A 15,826-nucleotide genomic window follows, 5' to 3' on the forward strand; every position below is an offset into this window, starting at 1 on the left:
ATACTGATATAACAGCTCACTAACATAGCATAATCCTATAACCAGGATATCGATCGAATAGATCACTAACATAACAACCATCCTATAATTATGATACTAATAATAAAGCATATCATGCAATAAACCCGGATACAAATCCGAAAAAGGTCGGCATTGATGCCTTTGACCCTGTTAGTATAGTGAGGACAACTCACCTTTCAAGTAGCTCGGAAATGATAATATCAAACTCCTCCAAATACAGCTCCAAATCCAACACCTACATCCAACAATGGCCCTCTTTCATAAATTCCCAAATTACCAAAATACCCCCAGAAGTCAACCTAGTCAACCCTTGGTCATAGTCAAAGTCAACGGTCAAGGTCAACAGTCCATGTTGGCCCAACTCGTCGAGTGCAGTTCACTAAATTGTTGGGTCCTTCCAGAACTCAAAAAATCACGAAAACTCTACTTGACTCACCGAGTTCCCAGGCAACTCGTCGAATCCATGCGTGTCCAAAAGTCGGGAAAACCCTAACTGACTCGTCGAGTCGTCTTGCCGACTCGTCGAGTTCATGCAGAAACACATAACGGCTAATCTTCATCGAACTCGCCGAGTTGACCATGCAACTTGTCAAGTCCCTTAAGTCCATTTCCCATTTAGACATTTTTAAGTAACCTCAAAGCTCTAAATTGTAGATCCAACTTCATAAGTACAAATTCCACATAAAGTTTCAAAATTTACATGCATGCAACATCCTAAAGTCTTAGAAAACCAAAACCCAAGTTGAGAATGAGGTTTAGGGCATGGTGAGAGGTCAATACAAGATAAAGTTGATAAATTTATGAATTTGATATCTGGAGGAGTCCAGATCAAAAGTTTCAACTTCAGATCATGGCTAATACTTGAAATGGCTCACATATGTGCTAAAAATGGCCCTAAACTTAAGCTTGGAGAGATCTAGCTAGAGAGAAGTCGAGGTAATGACTTATTACCTTCAAAATGATGTCAATATAAGGTAGAGTCAGGTTTACAAGCTCTTTTTTTGTCACACCCCGAAAACCAAAGGCGGAAATGTCTCCGGGGTTGACTCCAAGTTGAGTATCAAATCCAATGTACATAGTAAGCAAAGTAAACAACCATTACATTACATATCAAAGTTTACATTTGTTCAAAAGTAAAGTTGTACATTCGTAATACATAGTATATATGAACAAAAGTAGAGACCTGTCTAATGTTGACCTGAGAATACAAGCAGTTTGAAAATCAGCATAAAGCTGGTGAGTTCATAAGATGTTTGCTTTGTGAAAATGTACGAGTTTCCTTTGGTTTACCGAAAAGTTTTTATCTAAAAAAATCCCATATTTTCTTAAAAGAGAAGGTTGGTTGATTGTTAGGTTATACGGTTCTAATTGTTTAACTATGATCCCAGGAAAGTCCCATACTTTCCTAATTGTATAATACTAATTGTAAAAGATGTAATGTTATTCAGTTTTCTACTCTTTCTAGTTGTATAAATGTTACCCAGGAAAGCCCCATGCTTTCCTGCATGTTGGTTTCTAATGTGAACGATGTTAAAGATGTAAAAGATGTGAACGTGATTAGGAAATGTTTTGTTTTCCCCAGGAAAGTCCCGTACTTTCCTAATGTAATTGTTAGTTATTGAACTTCGATATACTGATTTATTTCCATTCGTACCTATTGTATTAACTAGTTATGCTGATATCCTAATGGTAATATTTCGGAATGTACTTAGATTCACATCTTCATATTCGTGTTCTTATTCTTAATTAGTTATGATTGTACTTATTCGTGTTCGTATTCGTATTCGTTAATGTATTCATTTCCTTATTCCTACTCCTATTACTATTCGTATTCGTAGTCGCATTCCTATCCCTAATCCTACTCCTAATACTATTCACAGTCGTATTCGTATTCGCAGTCGTATTCGTATTCGTTATGTTCCTAATTATACTTTCGTTATCCATTCTATTCCTAGTTATAGATGTGTTATTCGTTCTGTTTCTAGTTGTAGTTTCGTTATTCGTTCTATTCCTAGTTATAGCTTCGTATTCGTATTCGTTTTCGTTTTCGTTTTCATATATTATGAAACATAGTTTAGATTAGAGCATTTATCGAGAAATCTATGATTAGTTTGAAAGCTAAATTCGTGATTCGCACTATTTGATAAACAAAGTTATTGATATTAGAACATACAGAATGAAAACGATTAAACTGAAAACAATAAGTTTGAGTTCAAGTTTTCCTTATACTTTTGCTTGTATTCCCCCCCTGAAAACAGTGAAAACAGTTGAAAAAGGGTAGGGGTATGAACTCACCGGACGAGAAATGTGGCGAATTCGGATGCTAAATGTTGGTCCGGGACTTGTAAACACGCGAGGTTCCTAATTATGATGTCAAGATACACATTTGTATCTAATTAGGACTTAGATTGATTGTTGGATGGGGACAATTGCTTCAAGTCGCGAAAACACTCCGATACAAGTGTTTGGAGGGACCCGGATGGCGTTTAGGGACATGTAATGATGCGAGGGACTTGGGACTTGAGTTTACTCCCCATGAATAAACTTATACAAGATTTTTTGGTCCAATACACCCATTCCGCATAAGTTTACGGCCGTAAACTCATGGTAGGGTTGTTTATGGTGCAAATTTGGGTCATAAATGGATATGGACACTTGGAAATGCTTTGATTAATTTTACTTAAGGCTTGGATTGAATTAAAAACATCATTTGCGATACTTAAGGGAGTTTATGGCCTAGGCATTGGATCTTTTGCCGTAAACTCTCAAATCCCCTTGATTTAGTGTTTTTAAGGTGTTAAAATTAATCACATGTGATTCTAAAAATTCCCACAAGCCTAGAAATGAGTTTAGGGCACCATTTGACACCCTTTTATGAGTTTACGGCCATGAGACATGTTCTATGGCCGTAAACTCTCAAATGTGGGATTTTTATGTTTGTAAAGCCTTAAAACTATTTTTGGTTGGTCCTTTGATTTATTCCAAGGCTTTTGGTGGTGTTGGATGGCTTTCAAACACCCTAGAATTGGATTTGCACCATGTTTCATGGAGTTTACGGCCCAAGCACAAGCCTTGGCTGTAAACTCATGTAAGTCCCCCAAAAATTGTGTTTCATGTGTCCAAATGCAAAGATCTATGTTCTATAATTCATAACTAAGACATATGAGTGGTTTGGAAGGGTTTAAGGGCATGAAAACCCTAGTTATATGAGTTTATGGCCCAAGAATGATCCTTGGCCATAAAATCCTTCAAACTTCACAAAGTTCATGTTTTAATTGTTTAGAGTCCATATCTTGAAGCCATTTAGCCATATCTAAGTCCCAAACTTGTCAAGGAGGGGTTTAAGGGCTCAAAACCCTTCATTTTTGGTGTTTACGGCCTAGGCACCTTCCTGGGCCGTAAACTCATACTTTGTGTCCTATTTCATGATTAAGTCTCGAATTTGGAAGTCAAATAAGCTATACAATGAGTTTAGGAAGTTACCTTAAGGATTTGAGACCTTAAAATTGAGTTTTGGACCCTAAATCTTGGATTTTAGGAGAGAGGTTAGAGAGAGAGTAGAGAGAGGGAAAAAGCTTCAAATGAAAGGTTTAACACGTTTATATAGTTCCCAAAACTTGGACACGGTGGAATTCTACCCGATACCGGCATTAAATGGTGCTTTTGATCGCACCCGATTAAGTTACCATCACCCGGCGGGAATGTTTCTAACTTTTTGAAGTAAACACCTTTGGGTTAATTTCATGAGTTGCTAAAGGATTTGAACACTCATTAAATTATAATAAATGTATAAATTTAATTAATTAACCCAAAGCGAGAATGAAACGAATTGACTAACGGCGAAATCTCACGGGTAGAACAAGTTTTCGACGATGGAAAACTTCGGGTTGTTACATTATCTCCCCGTTAGAGGGAATTTCGTCCCGAAATTCAAAGATTTGAACTCAATTTTGCAAGTTGAAAAGAGAACCGAGGATGAGTCTACTACTTCGGGTTTTTACGCTCCCAAGTGGAATCGGGTCTCCGCTTGATATTCTAGCGAACCCTCACTTTCAGGACGTGTCTTGGTTTTGTTGAGTAGATATTTCTAAAATACCGAGACGTGATGTACCATAGGAATGTTTCTAAGTTTCGAGGTTAACCGAATTTTGTAGGCTATGGATCAATCCTAATGAGGATTTCGAAAAGTTCTACGTTTGTGGAGAGATCCGAATAAACAGATAACAGTTTATCTTCCTAGATTAGAGTTGAAAAAGAACTGCAAGAAAAATGGTTGTCGAGAAGGAATATACCTGGGGCAACTGTGGGATCAGTGGTTGTCTCACCTTGTCCTATAGCTAGGACTCTTCCAGAGTTGCCAGCTGTTGTTGCATTGGGGCAGTTTCTCTTATAATGCCCGACCTTTCCGCAACCATAATAGATCTGATTGATGCCCGCTCCGGGAGCTTGATTTGTTGGTGTTCTACAATTTCGCGCAAGGTGACCCTCTTGTCCACAATTTTTGAAACGTTTTATACGACAGGGACCGAGGATATAGTGGTGGTAACTGCACTGGTTACACCACGGGAGAACACCGGCATATCCAGTAATAGATGCTTGAGCTGAGGAACCGATGACGGGTACAACAGCAGGGGTAGTGGCAGCGTGGACTGTCACCATTTGTTGTCTCTTTAAGTACTCCTGGGAAGGATGATATTTATCCCCTGCCTCCCAGTACTTTCTTTTCTCACCACTTGTTTCTGTTGGCTCAGGAGTGGTGGCTGCTTCCTCTACGTCCTCACTATGGTCAATCAAGATTTGCGCTAGGAATTTGGCGCTGTCGTATGTATACGGCCTTGCAGCGAAGACGTTCCCTTTGGTTGGCTTGGTTAATCCCCAAATAAACCTTTCGATCTTCTTACTTTCAGGGGTAACCATCCCTTGACAGAGAAGCGCTAGGTCGTCAAACCTAGATGTGTATGTGGCGATATCGGAACCTTTCATCTTCAGATTCCAAAGTTCATGCTCCAACTTCTGAATTTCACCCTGAGGGCAATACTCAGCGTGTAGAAGTTCCTTCATAACTTCCCAACCCATAGCATTGGCTACAGGTAGAGTTAGAGATTTAACTCGGCTGTTCCACCAAGTCAGGGCTTTGTTGGTGAGAGTGCAAGCGGCAAACTTCACTTTGTCGGATTCTGAACAAGCACAGATCTCGAAGATGGATTCGATTCTTTCTAACCATCGAGTTAGGGTAATGACACCTCCTGTGCCATCGAAGAATGTAGGTTTCGCATGCATAAAGTCTTTATAGGAACACTCCTTTCGGTGTCCCTGGCTATTTTCCTGGTTTTGAGGTTGGGGACCACCTCCCGAACTACCGGGGTTCATTTGCGACATGGCTGCTGAAAATGCTGCAGTTAAAACTGACTGAAGGGTTGCCAGGTCGATTTGAAGAGAAGGTGGTGTTTGAGGAGGGTTGTTGTTGTTCTGTGAGCTGGGTCTCTTTCTTGGAGGCATCTTGATCTAATAAGATCAAGAAGAGAGGATGATAAGCCCTCTGAATTGAATCAAGAGATATGATACAAAGGATATCTCTTTATGGCATACATAGAATTCTATTAAGCGATAAAGCAGGAAGGAGTTATCAAACAGATAAATTATCGCTAAAGAAATGATTAAGGAGCAACGCTGGGATGAGGAATTCTATAACGGATTTGGCTCGAGAAATACTCCCATAGTATTTCATGATTCGCTGCAGCGATGATTCGTCGTTTGGGATATTAGGTAAGTTTTAGGCATGCTGCGTACCACAGTCACTCCCAAGCACATGTTGGCCATGTCTCGAATGAATATAGTTGGCCAGGCTATATTGATCCTAGACACGACTACATAACTGCCTAGGTTTAACCGAAGTGTACAACACCCATTTACTTATGTTTTGTTCTACTTGTAGTTACGGATTTTCGACTGTCGGGTATACTTATATATTTTTGAAAATACTTATATTTGAGGTATAGTTTTAGTTCAGAGCATTTAGGCCCTTTAGTGTTTATAGTTTTATACCATGTAAGGTTTGGTATACTCTATTCACTATAAACAAAGGCTCTGATACCAATCTGTCACACCCCGAAAACCAAAGGCGGAAATGTCTCCGGGGTTGACTCCAAGTTGAGTATCAAATCCAATGTACATAGTAAGCAAAGTAAAAAACCATTACATTACATATCAAAGTTTACATTTGTTCAAAAGTAAAGTTGTACATTCGTAATACATAGTATATATGAACAAAAGTAGAGACGAGTCTTCTATAGGCTCCGTCTTCTCCAAAAGATTCGCTAGGTACCTGTCTAATGTTGACCTGAGAATACAAGCAGTTTGAAAATCAGCATAAAGCTGGTGAGTTCATAAGATGTTTGCTTTGTGAAAATGTACGAGTTTCCTTTGGTTTACCGAAAAGTTTTTATCCAAAAAAATCCCATATTTTCTTAAAAGAGAAGGTTGGTTGATTGTTAGGTTATACGGTTCTAATTGTTTAACTATGATCCCAGGAAAGTCCCATACTTTCCTAATTGTATAATACTAATTGTGAAAGATGTAATGTTATTCAGTTTTCTACTCTTTCTAGTTGTATAAATGTTACCCAGGAAAGCCCCATGCTTTCCTGCATGTTGGTTTCTAATGTGAACGATGTTAAAGATGTAAAAGATGTGAACGTGATTAGGAAATGTTTTGTTTTCCCCAGGAAAGTCCCGTACTTTCCTAATGTAATTGTTAGTTATTGAACTTCGATATACTGATTTATTTCCATTCGTACCTATTGTATTAACTAGTTATGCTGATATCCTAATGGTAATATTTCGGAATGTACTTAGATTCACATCTTCATATTCGTGTTCTTATTCTTAATTAGTTATGATTGTACTTATTCGTGTTTGTATTCATATTCGTTAATGTGTTTGTTTCCTTATTCCTACTCCTATTACTATTCGTATTCGTATTCGTATTCGCAGTCGTATTCGTATTCGTATTCGTACTCGCATTCCTATCCCTAATCCTACTCCTAATACTATTCGCAGTCGTATTCGTATTCGCAGTCGTATTCGTATTCGTTATGTTCCTAATTACAGTTTCGTTATCCATTCTGTTCCTAGTTATAGATGTGTTATTCGTTCTGTTTCTAGTTGTAGTTTCGTTATTCGTTCTATTCCTAGTTATAGCTTCGTATTTGTTTTCGTTTTCGTGATTAGTTATCATTGGAAATTAGTAAGTTATTCGTATATTATGAAACATAGTTTAGATTAGAGCATTTTATCGACAAATCTATGATTAGTTTGAAAGCTAAATTCGTGATTCGAACTATTTGATAAACACAGTTGTTGATATTAGAACATACAGAATGAAAACGATTAAACTGAAAACAATAAGTTTGAGTACAAGTTTTCCTTGTACTTTTGCTTGTATTCCCCCCCTGAAAACAGTTGAAAAATGGTAGGGGTATGAACTCACCGGACGAGAAATGTGGCGAATTCGGATGCTAAATGTTGGTTCGGGACTTGTAAACACGCGAGGTTCCTAATTATGATGTTAAGATACACATTTGTATCTAATTAGGACTTAGATTGATTGTTGGATAGGGACAATTGCTTCAAGTCGCGAAAACACTCCGATACAAGTGTTTGGAGGGACCCGGGTGGCGTTTAAGGACATGTAATGATGAGAGGGACTTGGGACTTGAGTTTACTCCCCATGAATAAACTTATACAATAGTTTTTGGTCCAATACACCCATTCCCCATGAGTTTACGGCCGTAAACTCATGGTAGGGTGGTTTATGGTGCAAATTTGGGTCATAAATGGATATGGACACTTGGAAATGCTTTGATTAATTTTACTTAAGGCTTGGATTGAATTAAAAACATCATTTGAGATACTTAAGGGAGTTTACGGCCTAGGCATTGGATCTTTGGCCGTAAACTCTCAAATCCCCTTGATTTAGTGTTTTTAAGGTGTTAAAATTAATCACATGTGATTCTAAAAATTCCCACAAGCCTAGAAATGAGTTTAGGGCACCATTTGACACCCTTTTATGAGTTTACAGCCATGAGACATGTTCTATGGCCGTAAAATCTCAAATGTAGGATTTTGATGTTTGTAAAGCCTTAAAACTATTTTTGGTTGGTCCTTTGATTTATTCCAAGGCTTTTGGTGGTGTTGGATGGCTTTCAAACACCCTAGAATTGGATTTGCACCATGTTTCATGGAGTTTACGGCCCAAGCACAAGCCTTGGCCGTAAACTCATGTAAGTCCCCCAAAAATTGTGTTTCATGTGTCCAAATGCAAAGATCTATGTTCTATAATTCATAACTAAGACATATGAGTGGTTTGGAAGGGTTTAAGGGCATGAAAACCCTAGTTATATGAGATTACGGCCCAAGAATGATCCTTGGCCATAAAATCCTTCAAACTTCACAAAGTTCATGTTTTAATTGTTTAGAGTCCATATCTTGAAGCCATTTAGCCATATCTAAGTCCCAAACTTGTCAAGGAGGGGTTTAAGGGCTCAAAACCCTTCATTTTTGGTGTTTACGGCCTAGGCACCTTCCTGGGCCGTAAACTCATACTTTGTGTCCTATTTCATGATTAAGTCTCGAATTTGGAAGTCAAATAAGCTATACAATGAGGTTAGGAAGTTAGCTTAAGGATTTGAGACCTTAAAATTGAGTTTTGGACCCTAAATCTTGGATTTTAGGAGAGAGGTTAGAGAGAGAGTAGAGAGAGAGGGAAAAAGCTTCAAATGAAAGGTTTAACACGTTTATATAGTTCCCAAAACTTGAACACGGTGGAATTCTACCCGATACCGGCATTAAACGGGGCTTTTGATCGCACTCGATTAAGTTACCGTTACCCGGCGGGAATGTTTCTAACTTTTTGAAGTAAACACTTTTGGGTTAATTTCATGAGTTCCTAAGGGATTTGAACACTCATTAAATTATAATAAACGTATAAATTTAATTAATTAACCCAAAGCGAGAACGAAACGAATTGACTAACGGCGGAATCTCACGGGTAGAACAAGTTTTCGACGATGGAAAACTTCGGGTTGTTACATTTTTGCTCCAAGCTCCTTAAGCTCCAAACCTTCTTCACAAAATGCACAAAATCACTCTTTAAATATTACAAACACTCAAGAACAAGATCTAGACTGATGAGGGTTTCTTTTGGTTTTCAATAGGTTGTAAGGGACTGGAGGTAAGAACTTATGCTCCTTTAAATAAGCTGCAAACACTAAAATTTAGGGTTTCATCTGCCAGCTCCTACTTGTCGAGTCTGGGTCCTCCGACTCGTCAAGTAGGTCCAATAATCCACGTGGGCTAACCTGCCTCTACACGACGAGTTGGGGAAACCAAATCATCGAGTAAGTCCATAAACATGTACATAATTCTTTAAAACTTATACTTGGGAGTCGGGGGTGTAACTATTCTCCCCCACTTGAACTAGACTTCGTCCTTGAAGTCTACTATGGTGAACAAGTCTGTGTAGTGCTCCCACATCTCTACCCTCGGCTCCCATGTACACTTGGATCCCCTCTTGTGCTACCACTAAACCATTACCTGATGTATTTTCGTGTTTCGTAGAATCTTTACCTTCCTATCAAGAACAACCATTGGCCTCTCCACGTATTTCAGGCGTTCGTGGACCTGAATATCGTCTAATGATACCAATGCCCCCTCATCAGCTATTCACTTCCACAACTATGACACATGGAAAGTGATGTGGACCTGACTAAGCTCCTCTGAGAGATCCAGTCTATATATCGGCTTGCTAACCCTGGCAATGATCCTGAATGGCCCAATATATTGGCGACCTAATTTCCCCTCTTCCTGAAGCGAATCAAACCCTTTCATGGTGAGACCTTCAGGAGTACCATGTCACCTACCTGAAACTCCAGCTCAGATCGATGTCTATCAGCGTAACTCTTTTACCGACTCTGAGTGGTCTACATCCACTGTATGATCTGCTTAATCGGTCTTCTGCACAACTACCTTTGCCCGTCCCATCACCCTGTGACCGATCTCACCCCAACAGACTGGGGTACGGCATCTCCGTCCATACAACAACTCATATAGTACTAGAATGAAAAGTGTTGTTGTAGAAGAATTCTATAAGGGGTAGGTAGGAGTCCCAACTCCTACCGAAGTCAATAACGCATTCTCTCAGCATATCCTTGAGAGTCTTTATGGTCCGCTCACTCTAGCCGTCTGTCTACAAATGATAGGCTATGCTAAAGTGCAGCCGCATGCCCAATTCCTCATTGAACTTCTGCCAGAAACGGGACGTGAACTGAACATCGCTATCTGGGACAATAGATACCGGCACCCCATGGCGAGCAATGATCTTAAGGATACACAAGTCGGCGAGCTTCTCGGCTGATGAACTCTCCCGTATCGCTAATAAGTGGGTGCTCTTGTTCAATCGATCTATGATGACCGAAATAAGGTCAAAGCCCTTCATTGTCCTCAGCAGTTTGGTGATGAAATCTATTGTGATCTGCTCCCACTTCCACATGGGAATCACCAGCAGAAGAAGCTGCCCATGCGGCCTCTGATGCTCGGCCTTGACCATTCTGCAAGTCAAGCACCTCTCAACATACCATGTAATCTCTCTCTCTTCATGCATGGCTACCTGTAACTCAATCACAAATCTTGGTATATCTTGGTGGCCCCGGGTGAATAGAGAAGCGAGACTTATGAGCCTCCTCTAGAACAATCTATCTGACCCCAACTGACATCGAACGCAGACCTGACCATATCGAGTGAATAATCCCTGGCCATCCCGCACAAATTGGGTGTTCTCACACCTGATCATTTCAAGCTTAAAATTTCCGTGATGCATACCCTCAGCTTGAGCCTCCCTGATCAAACCCACAAGGGAAGAATCCACTTATATCCTCATACAAGTCGTTAGGGTAGAATATCTAACTGACTTGCGGCTAAGAGTGTCTGCAACCATGTTCGCTTTACCTGGGTGGTAAAGGATCTCACAATCGTAGTCCTTAACTACATCTAACCACTTGCGTTGTCTCTTGTTCATGTTCGGCTGATCCATGATGTGTCTTAAACTCTTGTGGTCAGTGTATATGGTACAATGGACCACATAGAGGTAATGTCTCCAGATTTTGAGAGCGAATACCACCTCTCCCAAATCCAAATCATGAGTAGGGTATCTAGTCTAGTGTGGCTTCAGCTATCGCAATGTGTAGGCTATCACCCATCCTCTCTGCATGAGAACCGCTCCCAGTCCTGTGATGGATGCATGACAGAAAACTACAAAATCCTCAACTGCCTCCAGGAGAGTCAAGACTGGAACCTCACAGATTTGCTTTCTGAGGGTCTCAAATGCTCTCTGCTGCTCTGGGCCCCACCGAAAATCCACCCCCTTCCTCGTTAGACGAATGAAGGGTACTGCAATCTTGTAGAAATCTTGTATGAATCTTTGGTAGTACCTTGCTAATCACAGGAAGCTCCTGATATCTGAGGGAGAATTTGCAACTTCCCACTACATAACCGCCTCGATTTTGGCCGGATCGATCAAAATCTCCTCCTAGTCAACGAGATGTCCAAGGAATTGAACCTCTCGTAACCAAAACTCGCACTTCGAGAACTTGGCATACATCCGTTCCTGTCTTAAAACTCCCAATAGATCCTGAAGGTGCTACTCAAGTTGTTCTTCGGTCTTGGAGTACACCAAGATATCGTCTACGAACACATTGACCGAGCGATCGAACATCGCTCTGCAGACCCAATTCATCAGGTCCATAAATATCTTCGGCGCATTGGTAAGCCTAAACAGCATCATCACGAACTTGTAATGTCCATAATGAGTCTAGAACGCAGTCTTCTCCACATCATCCTCCCTAACCCTGACCTGATGGTATCCGGACCTCAATTCTATATTGGAGAACCAAGATGCCTCTACAACTGATTGAAAAGATTATCTATCTTCAGGAGTAGATAACGGTTCTTCACTGTCAACTTGTTCAACTGTTGGTAGTCGATGCACATCCGGTGTGAACCATCCTTCTTCCGGATGAAGAGAATAGGCGCTCCCCACGGGGAACTTCTTGGGCGAATGAATTGCTTTCCAAATAGTTCCTGCAGCTATGATGACAACTCCTACATCTTTAGTAGTGCCAAACGATATGGGGCCTTGGTGATAGGGGCCGCACCTGGCACTAGGTTGATCCTAAACTCGACTTTCTTCTCTGAAGGAGCTCCTGGTAACTCCTCCGAAAACAATTCAGCAAGCTCCCTGACTACTAGAACCTTTGAAACCGTGGTATGATCCTTGACCCACGTATCCACCACATACGCTAAATAATCTGCATATCCATGCTAAATGTAGTCGAGCCCTAGCAGTTGAACAAAATCTTAATCCCAATCTGGTACCCTCGCAATAGACGATCAGTTCGCCCCCACTTGGGGTTCAAACTACCAACTGCTGACCCTCGCAGTCGATCATGGCACCTAAGCGACTGAGCCAGTCCATACCTACAATCACACACACACATACCCCATCGGAATCAGAATCAAGTCTATCAGAAAACATACCCCGAAGATCTCCAATACGCAACCCTGATAGACTGAAGAAGCAGAAACCCCAAGTTCATTTGCGATAGACACTCACAACGGACCCTCTAGCTCTCCTATTGACACACTGAACTCCATACTAAATGTATGAGAGACAAATGACTGACACGCCCCCAAGTCAAATATTACCAAAGCAGGTAAGGAGTTCACTCTAAACATACCTAAACACATATATAAACAGATAATCATAAAATAGATATAATTAGTAACATAAGGGATACAAACATACCACCAAACACGTCTGGTGCTGCCCTGGCCTCCTCTGCTGTAAGATGGAAGGCACGTCCCTGAGCCCTCGGGGGCTCCGCTTTACCCTGCATCCCATTGGTGATCCTTAGTGTAGCCAGCACTGGAGGCTGCACCAGCCTGGAAGTGAGCTGCAAATAGTTGGTCTTCACGTGACCAACTTGATGGTAGTGGTTGCAGATCATCATATCCTTAACTGGGGCCGTCTAGCGACAATCCCTGGCGAAATGCCCCTCCTTGCCACATTTGTGGCACACACTTCTCGATCTACAAACCCACGAATCACCCTTCCTGAACATGCCACAAGTGTGGCCCTGCTGCCCCTGACCTATAATAAGTGGTCTTAGACCGCTTTGGCGTCGGTTGTGATTGTGTCGGGGAATGCCTCTACTCTCTGAGCTGTAACTCAATCTCAAGCTCTTATCGCCTAGTGGCCTCTTGTAACTCCAGCAAAGTATCACATAGCTAGGTAGCAACAAACTGAAGAATGTCATTCTTGAGCATGCTCAGATAATGTGTCATTTGATCCTGCTCAGAACATCGCCCTCTCCATGAACATACGAGTGATCTCCGTCACCATCTCACCATCCTGTCTCAACTCCATGAACTCCTGAGCTAACCGTTCCCACTAGGCCCATGGAATGTAGCATGCACATAACATATCCCTGAATTGCTCCTAAGTAACCACAACTCTCTGGTCATCCGAATATGACCCAGTCATCAACCTCAACCAGTCCTTTGCCTCGGACCTCAGTAGGTTCAGGGCTTATTTGACCATTTGGTTAGTAGGGCATGAGCACGTAAAGAAAAAAGCCCCTCCACGTCAGACAAACACCTTATGGCTCTGATTCGATCCTGAGTTCCATCAAATTATGGGGGCTTCATGTTATTGAAGTCCCGGTACTAAAAAGCTCGACTAGCTCCTCCCCCTTCCATCGTTACAGCTATTAAAGCTGCTGCAGCAGCCTTCTCATCAAGTGCTGCATAATGCTTGTTGAAATAATCAAACATGGTGGTCTTAAGAAACCAAAACATCTCTGACAGCTATGCCCGGAACAGAGTAGCATCCTCATCATGTAGGATCTCCCGAATCCTGGCGTCCAACTCATCCGATCTCATCTGACCAACAACCTCAGGCACTGCCGGTCCCTCCTGAGTTACATCTCATGATCCTGATGTGAATCCAGTCACAAAGCATCTCATAACCACCATACTATAAGTATACCAGGAAAATATCAAATAAACCACATAATAAAGGGGAACCAACTACTAACTAAACCCTATGGGTTGTGACTTCCATGCTACACATATGGGTCCTATGCTTTTAGTAGTATGGGACCATACTACCTTCCACACCTACCCATATTTGCCTCAAGTATGATCACAACACCCTAAAAATATAAATAACATGGCGAGTGCTTAATCCTCACTCCTAGAGTAATGCTAAATATCTCATATTGACCTACCGACCTCGCACAACCCACCCATCCATGAAACTTCCACCAACCCTGCATCATTAGTGTAAGCTAGCCATACGTAATGCTGGACCCTATAGACATTCAAATACTCGGTCTTATTCTAATCTCACAACTAGAAAAGGACTAGGAAATAAAGCTAAACCAAATATTCTCAGGCTATAAGATCTTAATTATGTACAATCGTGATGCATACACTAAGCAACTACAGTATTGATGTCAATTTCATATATGGAAAACCCTAGGCTATATAATCAATCAATTGTATCATGCAATTCCTGAACATCCCTGGCCTAGTAAAAGCATGATGTTCTAACATATCACAAAACCAAATAATTCGTAAGGTATTTTAGAGTCTATTCGCAAGCTCCGACTGATCGTACACTCGCATCCTCCTTTAGTATTTTGAAAACAATTTAAAAAAATGTTTTAAATTCATTTCCTTAGTTTGAGACTAGAGACACATGAATGTTTCCTCCAATTCACTCAAACCAAGGCTCCGATACCAACTTGTGACACCCAATTTAAAACTTTTTAAAACATTTAAGAATATTAAGTTATTAGAATTTGTTTTCAAAATAGTTTAAACATCAGAGTATCCCCATAATCAAGTCATGACAAATATAAGGAGGTGCACGATCATGCCTTCGCCATGTCGCGATCATCGGAAGTACCTTAAACATAATCAACAACTGTAAGCCAGAAGCTTAGCGAGTTCCGGCAAAATACCAATGAAATACAGATATAAACATATCATATACACAAACAACATGCATAATGAGCCATCAGCCATACTGGACCGCCACGCAGGCCTTTAGTTTATCGGGAGCACTCTCCAAGACTTCGGTACGTTTGGACCGCCTCTCAGGGACTTCATCCTATACATACCGCTCATTGGGCCTTTCGTCTGACTAGTATGCCCTCCCAAGTCTACAATCTATATGGTCTGCTCTGGGTATGTTGGCCTAAGCACAAAGTATGTCCGCCTCAACCTAACCCCCAATCGAACAAACATGTGCACATAAGTAGCATACACTAGCTAGCATGTACAAATAGTCACACATATCTAACAGATCACTAGCATGCATTCCATCATATAACCATGATACCGATCTAACCGATCAGTACCATAGAAACCATCCTATAACCAGGATATCGTTCTAACAGATCACTAACATAACATAATCCTATAATCAGGATACCAATCTAACATATCACTAACATAGCATAATCCTATAACCAGGATACCGATCTAACAGATCGCTAACATAACAACCATCCAATAACTAGGATACTAATAATAAAGCATATCATGCAATAAACTTGGATACAAATCCGAAAAGAGCCGGCATTGGTGCCTTCGACCCTGTTAGCATAGTGAGGACAACTCACATCTCATGTAGCTCGGAAATGTTAGTATCAAACTCTTCCAGATACAGCTCCAAGTCCAACACT

Source organism: Lactuca saligna, chromosome 1 (assembly GCF_052625555.1).
Source record: "Lactuca saligna cultivar CGN05327 chromosome 1, ASM5262555v1, whole genome shotgun sequence".
NCBI classification, from domain to species: Eukaryota; Viridiplantae; Streptophyta; class Magnoliopsida; order Asterales; family Asteraceae; genus Lactuca; species Lactuca saligna.